The sequence below is a fragment of the Tachysurus vachellii genome, chromosome 9, assembly GCF_030014155.1.
Source record: "Tachysurus vachellii isolate PV-2020 chromosome 9, HZAU_Pvac_v1, whole genome shotgun sequence".
Classification (NCBI taxonomy): Eukaryota; Metazoa; Chordata; class Actinopteri; order Siluriformes; family Bagridae; genus Tachysurus; species Tachysurus vachellii.
Window position 1 is genome coordinate 8468602 of NC_083468.1, and position 18337 is coordinate 8486938.

The following is an 18337-nucleotide window of genomic DNA, read 5'->3' on the forward strand; positions in this document are numbered from 1 at the left end:
GGTTTTGTGAGGAAGCCCAATAAGAAGGGAATTACAGTAGTCAAGCTGGGAGGTTACTAGACTGTGAATAAGAGTGGTGGTTGATTGGGTCGTGAGAAAGGAGCGAAGCCTATTGATATTTCTAAGGTGAAAGTATGCAGCCCGAGTAACATTATTTACATGAGAGGTGAAAGAAAGGGTACTATCAAAGATGACACCAAGACTCTTAACCTGAGATGAGGGAGCTATGAGAGATTCATCAATGGAAATAAGAAAATTTGAGAATTTGTTAAGCACAGATTTTGTGCCTATAATGAGAAATTCTGTTTTATTACTATTTAGTTTAAGAAAATTTGCTGAAAACCATGATTTTATGTCAATGAGACAATCAGTAAGAGCAGATGGAGGGAGTTTGGAATGTGGTTTTGTGGAAAGGTAGAGCTGGGTGTCATCGGCATAGCAATGAAACTTGACCTGATGCTTATGAAAAATATGTCCAAGAGGTAAAAGGTAAGTAATAAATAGCAAAGGGCCCAGGACAGAGCCCTGGGGTACACCAGAGGTAACGGAAACTGTTGAAGAGGTGAATGATTTTAGTTGAACGAACTGTGTGCGATTAGAGAGATATGAATGAAACCATTTCAGAGGTGTGTTGGTGATGCCAATAGTGGAAAGCCTGTCTAAAAGAATATTGTGGGAAATTGTATCAAAAGCTGCACTCAGATCAAGGAGTAGGAGGATGGATAGTAAGCCAGAATCAGCTGCTATAAGCAAATCATTTGTAATTTTCAATAGAGCCGTTTCAGTGCTATGAAATGGGCGAAAACCAGATTGGAATTGTTCATATAGATTATTGCCAGACAAATGGATATGAAGTTGAGCAGCAAAAACATTTTCCAAAATTTTAGAAATAAAAGGAAGATTAGAAATAGGACGAAAATTATTAAGGTTGTTGGTATCCAATCCTGGTTTCTTTAGAATTGGAGTTACAGCAGCTGTTTTGAAAAGAGAAGGAACAACTCCAGTGGTAAGGGAAGAATAAATAATACCCATGATAAAAGGGGACAGAGAGGAAGCAGTAGCCTTAACAAGGACAGTTGGTATAGGATCAAGAACACAAGTTGAAAATTTGATTGATGAATAAGTTTTAAGATGTCATCAATTGAGGGTAGAATAATGGATGGACCTATGGTCCCCTCTCACCTGACGGGTCTGGGCACGGGTATGCTGACCGGCCTCCCTAGTATTAGACGGGGGGCACGGGCCACCACACTAACCCTTTTTACTGCCCTGAATGAGCTAAGAGGGGGTTGGGTGCGGCTGGAAGTTGGCCCAGGCTGCTCGCTGCGGTGAGGGAGAAACTCCCTGAACGACACTGACTGGCTTTTTACCTCCTGGTGCCTGTCGACAACAGTATTCACTGCATCGGCGAACAAGTCCTGGGGTGAAACGGGGCATCCAGGAGAAAAGACTTATCCTTATCTTTAATATCAGTTAAAGTGAGCTAAAGGTGCCTCTCTGTTGCAATGCCCTGAAATCCTGAAAATCCTGAAAATTGATTTCTCCAAGACCTTGACACCTCGGCATGGAGGTTTGGGAAAAATGGCAGCCACTTGTGTGAAGGTGGCCAATCTAAATTTAACCTAGACACAGCGTGTGTCACCACCTCGAGAGCCGACCGGGCATGCTCCTCTCCCAAACAAACAACGCAAAGAGAGTGCGTGTCGTCCCCATGATAAAGCAGGGGCACGGATGCACACATCTCTTAAAATGCTTGGATTGCAACATATTTTTGTTTTTCTCACCTAGCTTTCCCTAAAATATATATTTTTGCTTTCATACTACAGTTTCATAAATCAAATACAGTTCCCTTTTGAGGGAACTCAACGCTGTGTCAGTGCTGAGGAAGTTCTGTGAGGAAGTTTGTGTCTGAAGCTCTGTGTGCACACGCCATTTTAATGGCTCGGGAAGGACACGTGATGGAGTGATTACGTGCCAGCAAGTCCATATAAGGGCATCTACGTCACACTACTCCAGCTGTCTTCAGGAAGCGCTCTGTGTATGTGTGTCAATTGTTTGGCCTGTCTGTCTAGTACAGGGAGAGAAAAATAGATATTTTAGGGAAAGCTAGGCAAGGAAACAATAATATGTTGCAAACTAAGCATTTTAATTGATGCGTGCATCTGTTAACAGGGGACGACACGCACTCTCTTTGCATTGTTTGTTTGGGAGAGGCGCATGCCCACGGCTGCGTGCAAAGTGAGGGATCCCTCTGCGTACTCTCCGATCCCGCCTGGCTGTATTTTTCAGCATCTATATCGCCGGCACGGCAGAAACCTGCCTTCAGGTGGTATCTGAGCTCCACTAAGCCACTGACTTTGCGCTTCGTGCCACAAAGCAGACGGCCCGCTCTATAGGCCGTGCAATGGCTGCGCTGGTTGCCACGGAGAGGCACCTGTGGCTCAATTTACCTAATATTAAAGATGAGGATATGTCCTCTCTCCTGAACGCCCTGGTGTCACTTCAGGGCTTGTTCTGCGATGCAGTGATTTACTGTCATCGACAGGCACCAGGAGGTAAAATGCCAGTCGGCTGCATTCAGGCTCCCCTACTGCCTGCCCCGCCGCCTCTGGCATTTCAGGTAGTGGGATCTGTGCCTGCTCCTCTTCCTTGCACGGATATCCCTGGGCTGGCACCTGCCAGTTTCAGGGCACCCGGGAGGTCTGCGCGAGGTTGACACCACTGTCGGACAACCAGGCAGCGTGGAAACCTCTGCCAGGGGTGTCTCAGTGGGTCCTGGATACCGTAGAAAAAGGCTACAGGATCCAGTTCTCCTCCTGTCCTTTCAGCTTCCAGGGTGTGCTGCCCACGATTGTTGGCAGACACCAGGCAGTGTTCCTACAAGAGGAACTTCTCTCACTCCCGAGGAAAGGGGCCATAGAACATGTTCCCCTCCCAGGGCGGGACTCCAGCTTTACAGCCGATATTTCATTGTTCCCAAGAGGGACGGGGGGCTGTGTCCGATTTTGGACCTGCGGGCTCTGAACTGTACTCTGAAGACTTACAGGTTCAAGATCCTCACGCTCAAGGTTATCGTGTCCCAGATCAGGTCCAAAGACTGATTTGTGATGATCGACCTTGAGACACTTATTTTCACATAGGCATTCTGCCAGAGCACAGGAAGTTCCCCAGGTTCACTTTTGGGGGCGAAGTGTACCGGTATTGTGTTCTTCCTTTTGGCCTATCCCTTTCAGCACGCACATTTACAAAGTGCATGGACACTGCCCTAGCACTATTGTGTCTCCAGGGCATCCGTGTACTGAATTACCTGGACGACTGGCTCATTCTGGCCCAGTCGAAGGCTTTGGCGGCCAGTCATCAAGATGCTGTGCTTGCCCATATGAGGTCTCTCTGGGGCTAGTTTGGGACTCCACCACGATGCGGGCACATCTGTCTCCCGCTCGGGTGGCTTCCATCTTGTCAGCGGTGAAAGCTATTCGGCTAGGCCGAGGACTCTCTCTCTCCAAGGCACAGAGGGCTCGGCCTCATGTCGGCAGCAGCCAACGTTATCCCTTTGGTTCTGCTCCACATGAGGCCATTCCAGCTCTGGCTCAGGGGTGCAGGCTTTCATCCTCGCAGATATCCCCTCAGGGTTATAAGGGTTACGTGCTGTGGGCTTCGTACCCTTCTTATGTGGAAAAGACCCTGGTTTCTGGCCTTGGGTCCCACTCTAGGGGCATGTCATCATTGCAGGACTCTTTTGACGGACGCCTCGCTTTCGGCGATGGCCGTCCTGCCCAGGGTCTATGGGAGGGCCCCTATCTCTCATGGCACATAAACTGCCTGGAGATGAGGGCTGTTTTCTAACACTTTCTTCCATGCCTCAGGGGCTGCCATGTCTTAGTATGGACAGGCAGCACTGCGGTGGTTCCCCATGTCAATCATCAGGGCAGTCTGCATTTGTGCTCGCATTTTAGGTTGGCACAGCAGATTCTGCTCTGGGCAGAGACCAGGTTCCTTTCGCTGAGAGCGATTTTTATCCCAGGGCATGTAAATCGGGAGGCAGACTTCCTGTTGAGGCAGGTGCTGAGGCCCGGGGAGTGATGTCTCCACCCCCACATGGTGGAGCGAAATTGGTATGGACGTGGCCGAGGCTCCATCCGTATGCCTTCCTCCCCGGTAGCTCTGCTCCCGCAAGTCCTAGCCAGAGTGTGCCACGACCGGGTCAACCTACTCCTAGTTGCCCCTTGTTGGCCCTCTCCAGTTTGATTCACAGTCCTAGCCTCCCTCCTGAACGGCACTTCATGGAGGCTCCCGTCAGGGAGGATCTTCTCTCTCAGGCGCAGGGGGCAATCCTACAGCCCCACTCCGAGATGTGGAAGCTTCGGGTCCGGCCCCTGAGGGGGACCAGTTCCTAGAGGCCGGCCTCTCATCTGAGGTGACCGAGACTCGGAAGCTATATGCTCTGAAGTGGAGGCTTTTTCACCTCTGGTGCTATAAACACTGTCAGGATCCAGCTCACTGCCTGGTCAGTACAGTGCTGGAGTTCCTGCAGTCTTGCTTTTCTCGGGGCCTGTCCCATCTACTTTAGAGGTGTACATAGTCGCCATTGCTGCGAACCACGAACCTGTCCTCGGGGCCTCCTTGCGTAGGCACCCTCTGGTCTCTCACTTTCTGTGTGGTGTCAGGCGGCTGAGGCCTTCCTGCAGACTGCGCCTTTCTTCCTGGGACCTCTCTGTGGTCCTGGAGGGGCTGCTGGAAGCCCCCTTTGAACCCATGGAGTCAGCCTCTGAGAAGTTTCTGACCCTGAAGTTGGCTCTGCTCCTAGCCTTGGCCTTTCTTGAGAGAGTGGGGGATTTGCAGGCTTTGTCGATCGCCCCCGCCTGCCTAGAATTTTCCCCTGGCATGGTCAAGGCTATTCTGAACCATGGGGCATGTCCCACAGGATATGTCCCTAAGGTGCCCAGGATGACTGGCTGTCCAGTCATACTGCGGGCCTACTGTTCCCTGCCCCATGAGTCGGCGGAACAGGAGAGGCTGCATTTGCTTTGCCCACTGAGGGCCTTGAGGACTTATGTCCACCGCTTTAGCTCATGGAGTAACTTCTCCACCCTTTTTGTCTGTCTTGGGCTGGAATAAGGGTAATCCGGTTTCCAAGCAGCATCTGGTGTACTGGGTAGTGGAGTCCATTAGCTCAGGCCTATGAGGTGCTCGGTCTTGCCTCGCCTCTGGGCATCAGGGCTAACTGTTCTAGGGGTATTGCCTCATCCAGTGCCTTGGCCAGGGGTGTTCCCTTTGAAGACGTTTGTGTTGTGGCAGGTTGGTCCTCTCCGCACACCTTTATCTGGTTCTATAACCTGGTCTTGGACCCCACTCCAGGGTCCCAGGTCCTGCAGGGCCTTGATGGTCTGTTCCCAGTCTGCTCATGCTCTCTCACGGCCTCTGGCACAGTCAGCGAACGGTGTGTGGCGACGTGGGTATTGGCGTTCCCACAGCGTCAGCACTGATGCAGCGTCGAGTTCCCTCGAAAGGGAACTACACCAGGTTACGTATGTAACCCGGTTCCCTGAGAAGGGAACGAGATGCTGCGTCACTGGCCACACCTCGGGCATCCTCTCGTGCTTCCTTCACACAAATAGAAGCTGGAGTAGTGTGACATAGATGCCCTTATATGGACTTGCTGGCGCGTAATCACTCCATCACGTGTCCTTCCCGAGCCATTAAAATGGTGTGTGTGCACACAGAGCTTCAGACACAACTTCCTCACAGAAGCGTTCCACAGCGTCAGCACTGACGCAGAGTCTCGTTCCCTTCTCAGGGAACCGGGTTACATACATAACCTGGTGTAGATTTGTTCATATGTCATTCTGTGTGCTCAAATATTTTTAATTCATTACAACTTGAATAGGGGTCAGTAGGAAATATACAAAAACAGATATACACATTATAACCCCAGCTAGCATGACGTCAAGCACATGATATGACCACAGATGCTGGTACTCAAAAGCTTTATTACATAAGCATTGCGGACAAATCTAGTACATGTGGAAAAAGCAAGGGAGAAAAATGATCAAGATCAAGCGATGAACAAATAGAATCAACTATTGCTAGGAAAGCGCAAAAACAAAGGAACTAAAATAACTGACTGACATTATTAAGGCTTGGTGATGACTGGTATTCAATAATCAGTATATACTTTATATGAGGAAGAGGCATGAGAGGCCATATATAATGTGGCTGTGTGACTGAATCATAGCAAGGTGTTTAATTTGATAAGACATTAAATATTTAAGTACCTATTAAAAACCTTTTCAAACATTTTGCTAACAAGTTGCAAAGTTACAAAGTATATTTAATTGTTTTCTTTAAAAAAAAATTAATAAAAGGGTATGTTTTTAGAACTTCCAAGTCTATCCAAGACTGACATAGATCAGTATATGCCTGGATGAAAAGTGCATTTTTCCAGTAAGATTGCACATGATTCCTTAGTAACTATTCATAAGAGTTGAAATCTTTGGAAAAAAATAGAAATGGAAATGGTAGTGTCATCCATAGCTAAGAGACCAATAGAGAATAAAGGGCTGTGCAGGAACATGTTACTCTCCCCTGCCAATCACAGTGGCACTAGTTTGTTAGCTAAAGTATGTGGAAGAGGGAGGATATCACTCTGACTGTGTTAAGCCAGCTTTACAAAAAACCTCCACAATGCTTCAGTGTTGCCTGAGGACACTCATTATTTTACTGTTCTCCAGCACTTCTGTGAACATCCTGCCTCCTCCTAGAGCCAAATCAGTCCAGAGCACCTGCTGCCATTTTTCTGCACCCAAGTTCCTACGTTATGTCCTTGTTTCTATTTCAGAGGTATAGATTTTGCTGCAATTCCTCCATGACCAACGATTCTGGCCAGGCTTCTCAAGATGGGTGTTTTTGGATCCCACTGGTTTCTACAAGTTCCTTGCTTATGGCACTGCTGGACATAGTCAGATGTCAATGGGAAGTAATCATCATGTGTCTTTCATCTGCAGCATTAAGCTTCCTTGGCCAACCACTGCATCTACACTGCCCATTTCTTTGCTTTTCTTCAATAAAGATTTAACAAATTTATCTTCAATAAAGATTTAACAAAGAAGATTTAACAAAACCCATAGTCTGCTTTGAAATCTTTGCCTGGGAGAAACCATTCTAATGCAGTATAACTACCTTGTGTCTTGTCTCTGTGCTCAGTCTTGCCATGGTATATGACCTGTGATATGATACCATCTTCTAAAATCTCACCTTATTAGCAGAGACTGGCTGTTCTTCACCAAGAATTAAGCTTTCTACATAGCTATTTCTTTTGCAATCAATCACTGTGTTTTGACCCACATAAAAATGTATGATCATAAGCTCCTGCTGCGTATAATTAGTTAATCATACACCTGACTCTGACCCTATAAATCCATGACTTTTAGTAAGTGTACTAGTGTAAGTGTAAGTGTTTAGTAAGTGTATGCAAGTCTAAGACCTGGTGATGGTTTGAAGTCAAAGAGTAGGTACACCAAATATTGATTTTTCTTCTGTTTGCTCACTTTGCATTTTTTAAGTTAATAAATGTGTAACAGTCCAGTGGCATGAGAAAAGATAAGGCAGGAAAAATATAAATTTGTGTGTGCAACTTTGATATTGATTGAAATAATTAAATTAACTTCTCACTGATTTTCATTCTTTTTCCACCTGCTGTCTGTCTTGCTTGCATTGTATTTTTTCCCCATTTTTCCTGTCTCTAACTTTTTCTTTCAATCGTGTGTATAATTTGATTATTCACATGCTTACTCTCTTTACCACATACGTAGAAGACAAACTTGACATTCTGCCACCACTCACTCACTTTCACCAAGTGCTTTCTGACTGATGAAGAAAGTAAGACTTCTTCAGTCTACTGCGGTATGTATGTTTGTGTTTTAGTGCTTGTGTATATGCGTGGCTTTTTAAGAATGAGTGATTGTTTCTCTTTGTGACTCCCCATGTACTGTATATGAGTCTGTTTCCATGCATGCGTGTCAGAGTGTGTCATGACTTGTTGAGCTGAGTTCAGGGGTGACTGTCATGGCTGACTCATCAATCTCACTCAACTCAGGGATTTGTTAATCTGTCCTCATGCAAACACACACACACACACACACACACACACACACACACTGCAGCAAACTACTGGCTGGAAGTTTAGTGCAAGCATGAACAGACATTTAAACAAGCCGAGGACAGTCTAAATTCTTCTGCTTACCAAGTTTTTTTTTATCTTTCATGATAAAGGTCATGGTAAAGGTCACCAAGGTCATGGTCATCGAAATATGTGTTTCTGCATTGCATATATTTATAAGAGTGTGCAAACAATAGAACAGTAAAAAGAATTAAGTAAAACAGTGAAAGAGTGAGTGCAGGCTATATGCTGTTTCCCCATTTTTGGACCGTACGAAAGATTCATAGGTTTGTCTATGTGTGTGTTTGTGTGAGTTTCTAGGATCAGTGGTTGAGCCTGCTGTGGTTTCTCAGCAGGAAGTCGAAAGTCAGCAGAATAAAAAATAAGAAAAAAAAAAGGCTCTTCAAGCAAGAGCAAATCCAAAAGGATTTCTCTCTGCAGTTACTTTTCAAAAATGCTTAGCAAAGGCTAACAGAATCAGCATCCACATACATACCATATCATGGAAGTGATTTTGGGGATTCCTGAAGTGTCATTAAAGTGTCATAAATATCAAAGCTTTAAAGGAACTAAATTGTTTGTCCTGTTCCTTATGTTTTGCAGTAAATCTTGCACAGATTATCACGTTTTGACTCACAACTGTTTACAGTGGGAGTGGGAATCTGCTGACTTCAACTGGGGACATCCTCGGACGGTGGAAGGAGTACTTCGAGGTTCTCCTCAACCCCACCGACATGTCTTCCATTGAGGAAGCAGAGGCTGAGGGCTCAGTTGTGGACTTGTCAATCCCCCAAGCTGAGATCACTGAGGTAGTTGAGAAGCTCCTCAGTGGCAAGGCACCAGGGGTGGATGAGATCCGCCCTGAGTACCTCAAGTCTCTGGATGTTGTGGGGCTGTCTTGGTTGACACGCCTCTGCAACGTCGCATGGCGGCTGGGGACAGTGCCTCTGGACTGGCAGATGGGGGTGGTGGTCCCTCTGTTTAAGAAGGGGGACCGGAGGGTGTGTTCCAACTACAGGGGATCACACTCCTCAGCCTCCCCGGAAAAGTCTATGCCAGGGTACTGGAGAGGAGAATTCGGCCGATAGTCGAACCTCGGATTCAGGAGGAACAATGCGGGTTTCGTCCCGGTCGTGGAACACTGGACCATCTCTATACCCTCGCCAGGTTACTGGAGGGTTCATGGGAGTTTGCCCAACCAGTCCACATGTGCTTTGTGGATCTGGAGAAGGCATTCAACTGTGTCCCTCGTGGTGACCTGTGGGGGGTACTCTGGGAGTATGGGGTCCGGGGCCCTCTGCTAAGGGCTGTCTGGTCCCTATATGACCGGAGCAGGAGTTTGGTTCGCATCGCCGGCAGTAAGTCAGACTTGTTCCCGGTGCATGTTGGACTCTGGCAGGGCTGCCCTTTGTCACCGGTCCTGTTCATTATCTATATAGACAGAATGTCTAGGGTCAGTCGGGGGCCGGAGGGAGTCCGGTTTGGGGACCACAGGATTTTGTCTCTGCTTTTTGCAGATGATGTTGTCCTGTTGGCTTCCCCAAATCAGGACCTTCAGTGTGCACTGGGATGGCTTGCAGCCGAGTGTGAAGCGGCGGGGATGAGAATCAGCACCTCCAAGTCCGAGGCGATCGTCCTCAACCGGAAAAGGGTGGCTTGCCCCCTTCAGTTTGGTGGAGAGTTCCTGCCTCAAGTGGAGGAGTTTAAGTATCTTGGGGTCTTGTTCACGAGTGAGGGAAGGATGGTTAGACTCCTTAGACTGCGTCCCCCGGATAAGCGGTAGAAAATGGATGGATGGATGGATGGACTCACAACTAAGACACATGGCAATGCTTTGAGACATTAAGAGGCAGTGTTAGCATCCAGCAGAACAAACAAAATACAAATTAAAAAGCTGTTAACACATCCAACAGAATACATATACAAATGGACACAATACCTTTTCTCTACAGAACAAACTATTTATTTTGAAAAAAGAAAGGAACATTATCATATGTAACATTTTCATTAACATAAAAAAAATACTGTTTTAAGCAGTGCAAGAAAGGGAAAATAATAAGAAACTTACTGTCAACCACACTGAACAAAATTCTAAACGCAACAATTGTTTTTGCCCCATTTTTCATGAGCTGAACTCAAAGATCTAAGACTTTTTTCTATGTATACAAAAGGCCTATTTCTCTCAAATATTTTTCCCAATCTGTCTAAATCTGTGTTATTGAGCACTTCTCCTTTGCTGAGATAATCCATCCACCTCACAGGTGTGGCATATCAAGATGCTGATTATATAGCATGATTATTGCACAGGTGTGCCTAGGCTGGCCACAGACACACCTTCATAGTTTATTTGTGTGAAGTTGGGGGTACCCCAAAATACTAGTATTTTTTCTGTCAAATAATGATCTATAGCAGAAGGAATATAGAAATTTTAGCAACATTAGCTAAATATATAAAGTATACAGCAATTACTCTTGGTGATTCAATTCAGAATTACCATCAGTTGCTGAATAAGGATTCTATAGAAATTGTCATTCATAATATATACCAGGTTTTTACTTTAGTCCTATTAAAGACAACAAAAGGTCACAAAAGTACTGTCAACAAATGATGACTTTCAGATAAGTTGTCTAGAAACTTAAGTCTTATTGGTCACAATCTTTCTGATGATCAGTGTCACCATGCCAACTGCCAACCACACACCCACAACCCCAGCTGGCACTGTTAATGTGTGTTGCAAAAGTGGCATGTCATGAAGTGCTAGAATAACATAAAGACAGACTGTGTAAAACAGAAACTAGTTTGACTAGAATGCCAAGAATCCCCTCCAGTAGATTAGGTTCAGAATACAAAGGACAGATGGACTAAGAAAATACAGGAAAACATGACTGGATAACTGAAGTCAATAACTGAATAAACAACTTAAACTTTACAAATACAAATGCATAGTAATAATAGTAGTAGTAGTAGTAATAATAATAATAATAATAATAATAATAATAATAATAATAATAATAATAATAACCTTAGCATGTCTAATCCACATACTAGCAAGCTTTTGGCAGGTGGAACAAAATGGAGAACCCAGAGGAAACCCAAGCAATGAATGTGAATACATGTGAAACACCTCACAACTGTAAAGTACTACTCACTAGGCTACTGTGCACACAATTTTTAACCAGAATGTAAAACAAAACAAAAAAAAAACTGAACAGAGGTAGGGATCCATCTTAAAATCAGAATCACTTCATTTCTTATAGGTACCACTTATGAGAGTTTTTTTTAAATGTAGCCGTTATTGTTTATAATATAATTAGATATAATTAGGTATAATTTGAGTGATGGTATGACTTGATTTCACTTGAGATTTTATTTTAAATCTCCTGTTAAGAACATGATTAAATTTGAGAGCCACTGTAGGCCCAGATTATCATTTAAACATGTTGTCAAATTCCCCATTAGACGCACTGTTGTGTGTGAAAATCTGTAGGAGTCATCTCATGGAAGAGATAAAACATTGTGCACTGCAACTCCCCTGCTGTTCCAGATGTGACAAAAAACTCTAACTCTCCTCTGAGTGTTTATCCTTCACGAGTCAAACACACCATCTGTTCATCAACTCATTCACTGCTGTTAGAGTGTGAGGAGAGAGTACGCAAATCAATGCATTTATTAATCGTTTTAACAAAACATTAATGTGAGACATGGCTAATGAGCTATATGACTTCACAATAGCAATGATGAATGAAATGACCATTTTTGCATTAAAGGGATTTACAATGTCTTTTCAAATTGATGGAGAAGCCACCTTCATACTACAATGACACTCTTATTCCTAAACTGTGAAGAACTTGACCTTTTAAGAACATGATATTATATAGTTTTTTTTATTTTTTTTTTATTTTAGATGGAGATCAAATCTCATTTGAGTTCTCTATGGTCTTGTTGCTATGTGAGAAAAGACAAGGGTAGCTGGTAAGGGTGGATGATATTCATTTGTTAGGAGTGGGAGTTTGGAGGATATTAACAGGAGTTGTGTTTTACACAAAATATATAATATTTACACATAGAATATATTGTATTTACACTTGCCTGAAAAAATTGTATGCTAATGTTTTAGCAGTAAATAATAAAATTTGGAATGGTATGTTTAAAAAAACACATGGGTATGATAGTCAGGCACCCACAAACATAGGTTTTTACACTTTTTATGTTTATAATTATGTTTCTGAAGATATTTCTGTATACAAAAAAAAAAAAAAAAATACAAATACATTGGTTTACTGTAGATTGTATCTGTATTTTTGTGCAAATGACATTTTGAAAAGCATGTGTTTTTCTTATCCACACATAAAACAGTAAAAATGTGACAGTGACATTTTCAATATTTTTCCAACATGGAGTATGGTTTTGAACATAATTCATTTAGGCACCAATAATGCTGTTTTCATAGCCAAAAAGCAACAAAAATCCTGGATTTCCCAAAATATAAATAAATAAATAAATAAAGTAAATGAAAAAAATCCTCTATATGTGTGGACAGTGTGTTTGTCTGTGTGAGAGAGAGAGTTTGTGTGGCTGCTGAGAGTGTGTGAATTTTTGTTGATTTTCCTTATTTTTTCTTATCTAAGGGTTTTGTGTGCGTGTGTGTTTGTGTGTGTGGTTTCTCTTATGCTTCCAGGCCATAGATAATCTTCCTACTGAAAGCAGATTTGAGACTCTGCTGAGTAAAAACATGGCTGCTGTTTCCCTCACACTCGGCCTAGAGCAGATTACACAGCTTATCCATACTCCAAACACTGCTCTGTGGACCCCTAAAGCATCTCTCTTACCTCCCTCTTCCCAGTTCATTCCTCAGCCAATCTTTCCCACTGTCCTCATTTCCTATTTTGTTTCCTTATACCCTAGAGAAATAAGCCTCTATATTATTCATGTGAAAATTTATAACTGTTTCACATTATTTTACATTTAGATAAATGTGGGCATAAAGAGCCAACACCTCAAACCATAAAACACCAACATGCCAACTTTGCAAAATCATCAATCACACAGAGAAAAATAGTGAGAACCTACTACTGACAATTATTAATGCAGACCATACTCTAACCTTACTCTCAATTACCAAAAAAAATTGACTGACAGCATAAAATGTATAAGCCTGTAACAAAACAAAATGTGGAAAAAGTGAAGCACTGTGAATACTTTCCGGACGCACTGTAATTAAATGATAAAGTTATATAACATTTTCTTCTCCTGATTTTAAAAAGAAATTCATTACATTCATGAGAAGGTAAGTCATGTTTCAAACCCACTTTTGATCAAACGGCAACTGGATTTCATATCATATAACACATCACACATTCAGATGGCAAAACACTGCATAGTGTTCTCTATTTAGTGATTAGTACATGTGCTTTGGGACACATTCACAGGAGAATGATCATGAGACATTTGTAATAGTGATAATGTAAACTGTATAATAAAATGGTGTAGTTATATATTTGCACAGTGGACTGATGGTGCTGAGACATTTATGAGGTTGTTGTGATGATCACTAATAAGTAAACTAAATCTGCTGTGCTCTATATTATTCTACTACATTTTATAAATGAGACATGTGAACAGCATTCATTGCGTAATACATATAAATCTGTTGACTCGCAATCCAGTGTTTATTCCTGTCTAGTGCCCAATTGTTCCAAGGATAGGCTCCAGATCCATCATGAAATCAATCAGTTAGACACAGTCTGGCAGTGACACAGGGGACAGATTTTTTTCCTAATCCAAGGAGATACAGATCCTATAGCAATTGAGGGGATTCAACAACAGTGAACAATATGAAGGTCACAGATTGAGAAGCAATAGGTTAATGCAGGTTACATTTTAAGCATAGCAGTACAAATTCTTTAAGAAAAAAAACTGGCTTTTAATTTCTGATTAGGATTGCAGGATGGCATTCTTCGACACTGCTGTCTTGTTCCGGGATGCTTCAGGGCCATGCTATTTAGAATGGCTTCCCATTTCAGAGTGGTTTGTGGTCATGTTATTTCGTGTGGCTTCCTGTTCTGCCATGGGTTGTGTTGTGCTTATTGTTTACAACAGCATCCTGCATTTTTTGTTTGTTAGATTCTTTATTTTTGTTTATTTTTTTACTTCCTTAAAAACCTAAATGCTCATGCTTGTAATGCTTATGTAAACTGAGTCACATAAATTAAAGTTTATATTAAGATTGGAAAGCGCAGAAGTGATATTTTTATTGAAATGAACGTTGTATGTGCTTTTTTTTAGCAGGATGTTACATTCTTAACTGATATTCCTATATATTTGAACTCTTTGTGTCTACTTTGTGATTGATTAGATCCCACTTTATTATGTTAACTAATTGAAAAGGTGCTTAATGTCTTACATTGTGGAGTATTTCAAGAGACCAACTAAAGATTTGAATTATTGTAGATTTGTTTCACCGTTTCTTTTTCTTTTTGGTACAACAAATCTGTGTTCTTTGTATATGATAACAGGGTGTGAGTTTATTTATCTAGCTAAATTTTTATTACCATTTAGACCGTTTACCGTTGCCACAAATAGATAGAAAAATGACAGAGGGACACAGATCAGGTAAAGAAAGGGGTGACAGAGGTTACCAAACGAGAAAAACAGAATGGAAACCATGAATGCAATTTGAGGAATTATGTAAAATTTTAACAGGGGGTACAGTAGGAAAAGGTCCATTGTTTCAAATCATCATCCAGACTTGCCTCCAAATCCAATGCTTTTTGGATTTGTGTTCATGCAGAACTAACTGAGCCCCTGGAATTCTACTCTGTCTTAGCCCACAAGCAAACACACGGGCCAAACCTTTGTAATCCTGCTTTGCCAGCCGCAGAGCAGTGGGAACTCTCTTCATTCAATGTTAATTCAGTTTCTAATTTCAAGGAGCTTATATTGGTAAAGGTGTGACTCAGGGGTGCCAAAGCAATTAAAAAAAAACAAACAAACAAAAACAGACCAAAAAAACAACAGCTAACAGTGCATAATTAATTTTATACAACAATGGCTAGAATGCAAGTCAATGTTCTTTTTCTCTGAAATATTTAATTAATATCAGTGTGGACTGCTGTGCAAATATTGATTCTTTTTTCAGCATTTTTATTTTCTTATTGAATCAATGATTGTGGTGATATTGGCTTTGTTTCTGTCATCTCTAGGAAAGAATGGAGTTTACACTACAATAAAAATTTAAATATACATGTAACACAGTGGTGTTTACTAGTGTGTGTGTGTGTGTGTGTGTGTGTGTGTGTGTGTGTGTGTGTGTGTGTGTGAGGGGACAATCTACAGTGGTGTGAAAAAGCCACCTTCCTGATTTTTTCTTTTTTTGCACGTTTGTCACACTTTAACATTTCAGATAGGCAAACAAATTTAAATATTAGTCAAAGATAACACAAATAAACACAACATGCAGTTTTTAAATGAAGGTTTTTATTATTAAGGGGAAACAAAATCCAAACCTACATGGCCCTGTGTGAAAAAGTGCTTGCCCCTGAACCTAATAACTGGTTGGGCCACCCTGAGCAGCGAGAACTGCAATCAAGCATTTGCGATAACTTTCAATGAGTCTGTTACGGTGCTGTGGTGGAATTTTTGCAGAATTGTTGTAATTCAGCCACATTAGAGGGTTTTCATGCCACAGCATCTCAATAGGATTCAGGTCAGAACTTTGACTAGGCCACTCCAAAGTCTTCATTTTGTTTTTCTTCATCCATTCAGAGGTGGACTTTCTGGTGTGTTTTGGATCATTGTCTTGCTGCAGAAAGTTCACTTCAGCTTGAGGTTACGAACAGATAGCCATGCATTGTCCTTCAGGATTTTTTGGTAGTCAGCAGAATTCATGGTTCCATTTATCACAGCAAGTCTTCCAGGTCTTGAAGCAGCAAAACAACCCCAGACCATCACACTGCCACCACTATATTTTACTGTTGGAATGGTGTACTTTTTCTGAAATATGTTGTTACTTTTACGACACATGTAATGGGATACACACCTTTCAAAAACTTAAACTTTTGTCTAAGTCCACAGAGTATTTTCCCCAAAGTCTTGGGGATCATCACGATGCTTTCTGGCAAAACTGAGACAAGCCTTTATGTGCTTTTTGCTCAGCTTTTTGCTCACCTGCTTTGTCATGCAGGCCATTTTTGCCCCGTCTCTTAAATGAGGCAAGTGGGGCCTGCAGTTCTTTGGATGTTGTTGTGGGGACTTTTGTGACATCACAGGGCCATGCGGGTTTGGATTTTGTTTTCCCTTAAAAAACTGCATGTTGTGTTTACTTGTGTTATCTTTGACTAATATTTAAATTTGTTTGATGATCTGAAACTTTGAAGTGTGACAAACATATTTAAAACTGTGATTTTATCACTCACTCACTCACTCACTCACTCACTCACTCACTCACTCATTTTCTACCGCTTATCCGAACTACCTCTGGTCACGGGGAGCCTGTGCCTATCTGAGGCGTCATTGGGCATCAAGGCAGGATACACCCTGGACGGAGTGCCAACCCATTGCAGGGCACACTGATTTTATTTATTTATTTATTTATTTATTTATTTATTGTTTATTGTTTATTCACAGAAAAATACAATACACAAATTCACAAAAAAAGTCTTTAAAGTGTAAAATGATAATCACTTATTTCATGTGCATTTGGATGTGCTCTTCTGCTCACCAGTCCCATGGGACTTATGAGAAATGGTATGTTTGCTTTTCATTTTGTAATGATTAACTGATTGTCAGCATAACTAAATGCGAGAGCCAGAAAATGACACAGACAAGAGGGTTTCCTGTAACATAAAATGTCTAACAACTCCACAGTCAGCAAACCTGAATGAACATGAGAGTAGTAAAGTGACCGCATCCAAACCCATCCGCCCAGGCCTCCTCTGTCTGCCTGCCATCATCAGCCACTCATCTCTCTACACCTTCTCCTCCTTACAGACCCCCTGCCAGATTACAGCCTTCACGGTCTTCACCCCTTCCCCTCTTTACAGCTCCAGACACTGTTTTCTCCTACCTGACTCTGCACTTTTCCCCTTACTTCCCCCCCTCTGGCCATGTTAAAAGACAGCTGAGGAAGCTTCAGGCCCTTCAGATAGATCTACCTCGGGGTGATCAAAGCCTGTGCCTCCAAGCTCTGTGATTTACTTCACCGTCTACAGCATGAGCCTGAGATTGCAGAAGGTCACTCTGTTATGGAAGACATTCTGCATCGCCACTGTTCCAAAGACGTCATGCCCCAGTGACCCCAAGGACTACAGGCCCATGGCACAAACGTCCCATATTATGAAGACCTTAGAGAGACTAGTGCTGGAGGAGCTCAGACACATGGTTAGGCCATCCACAGACCCCCTTCACTTTGCCTAGCAGCCCAACCTGGGAGTTGAGACTAACACTGTGAGAGACATGTTCTTTGTCTTCAACACATTTAACACAATTTGTTCAGCTCTACTGGGTGAGAAGCTGACAGCAATGCAGGTGGTTGATTCCATTGTGTCTTGGATTGTTAAATACATGACTGGCAGACCACAGTATATACACAGAGTGGTTTGCAACAATGGAGCTCCACAGGGGACTATGTCTCCTTTCCTCTTCACCCTATAAACTGCAGACTTTAGCTACCTATGCATCTTATTCAACCAAATTGCTCCACAGAGCAACACAGGAAATCCTTCCTACCTGTGTCCATCAGACTGTATAATTCCTCTGTATGACAAAATATCTCTGAATATCTCAAAATATTCTGATTCTGATGATTCTGATTGAAGAGTTCAGTAAGACTGTGTGGTAAAATATGTTGCTTAGCCTACTGGTCTTGGACTGCAGGCACCTTAACTGCTCCCTAGTGGGTAGGTGAGAAATGAGATGGCCATTTTCTGGACATCCTTAATGGCAGGAAGTGAGGTCCCAATAATATGCTGGGCAGTTTTCAGCACCCTCTGTACTGCTTTATGGTCTGTGACAGAGCAACTCCCATACCAGACTGTAATAAAGCTGGTTAGGATGCTCAGCTGCACAGTGGTAGATGTTTTATCAAGATAGCTGAAGAAAGGTGGTTCTTAATTAATACTTTCAGAAATAAGACTCACTGGAGAGCCTTCTTGATCAGTCTGGAAGTGTTAGTGTACCAAG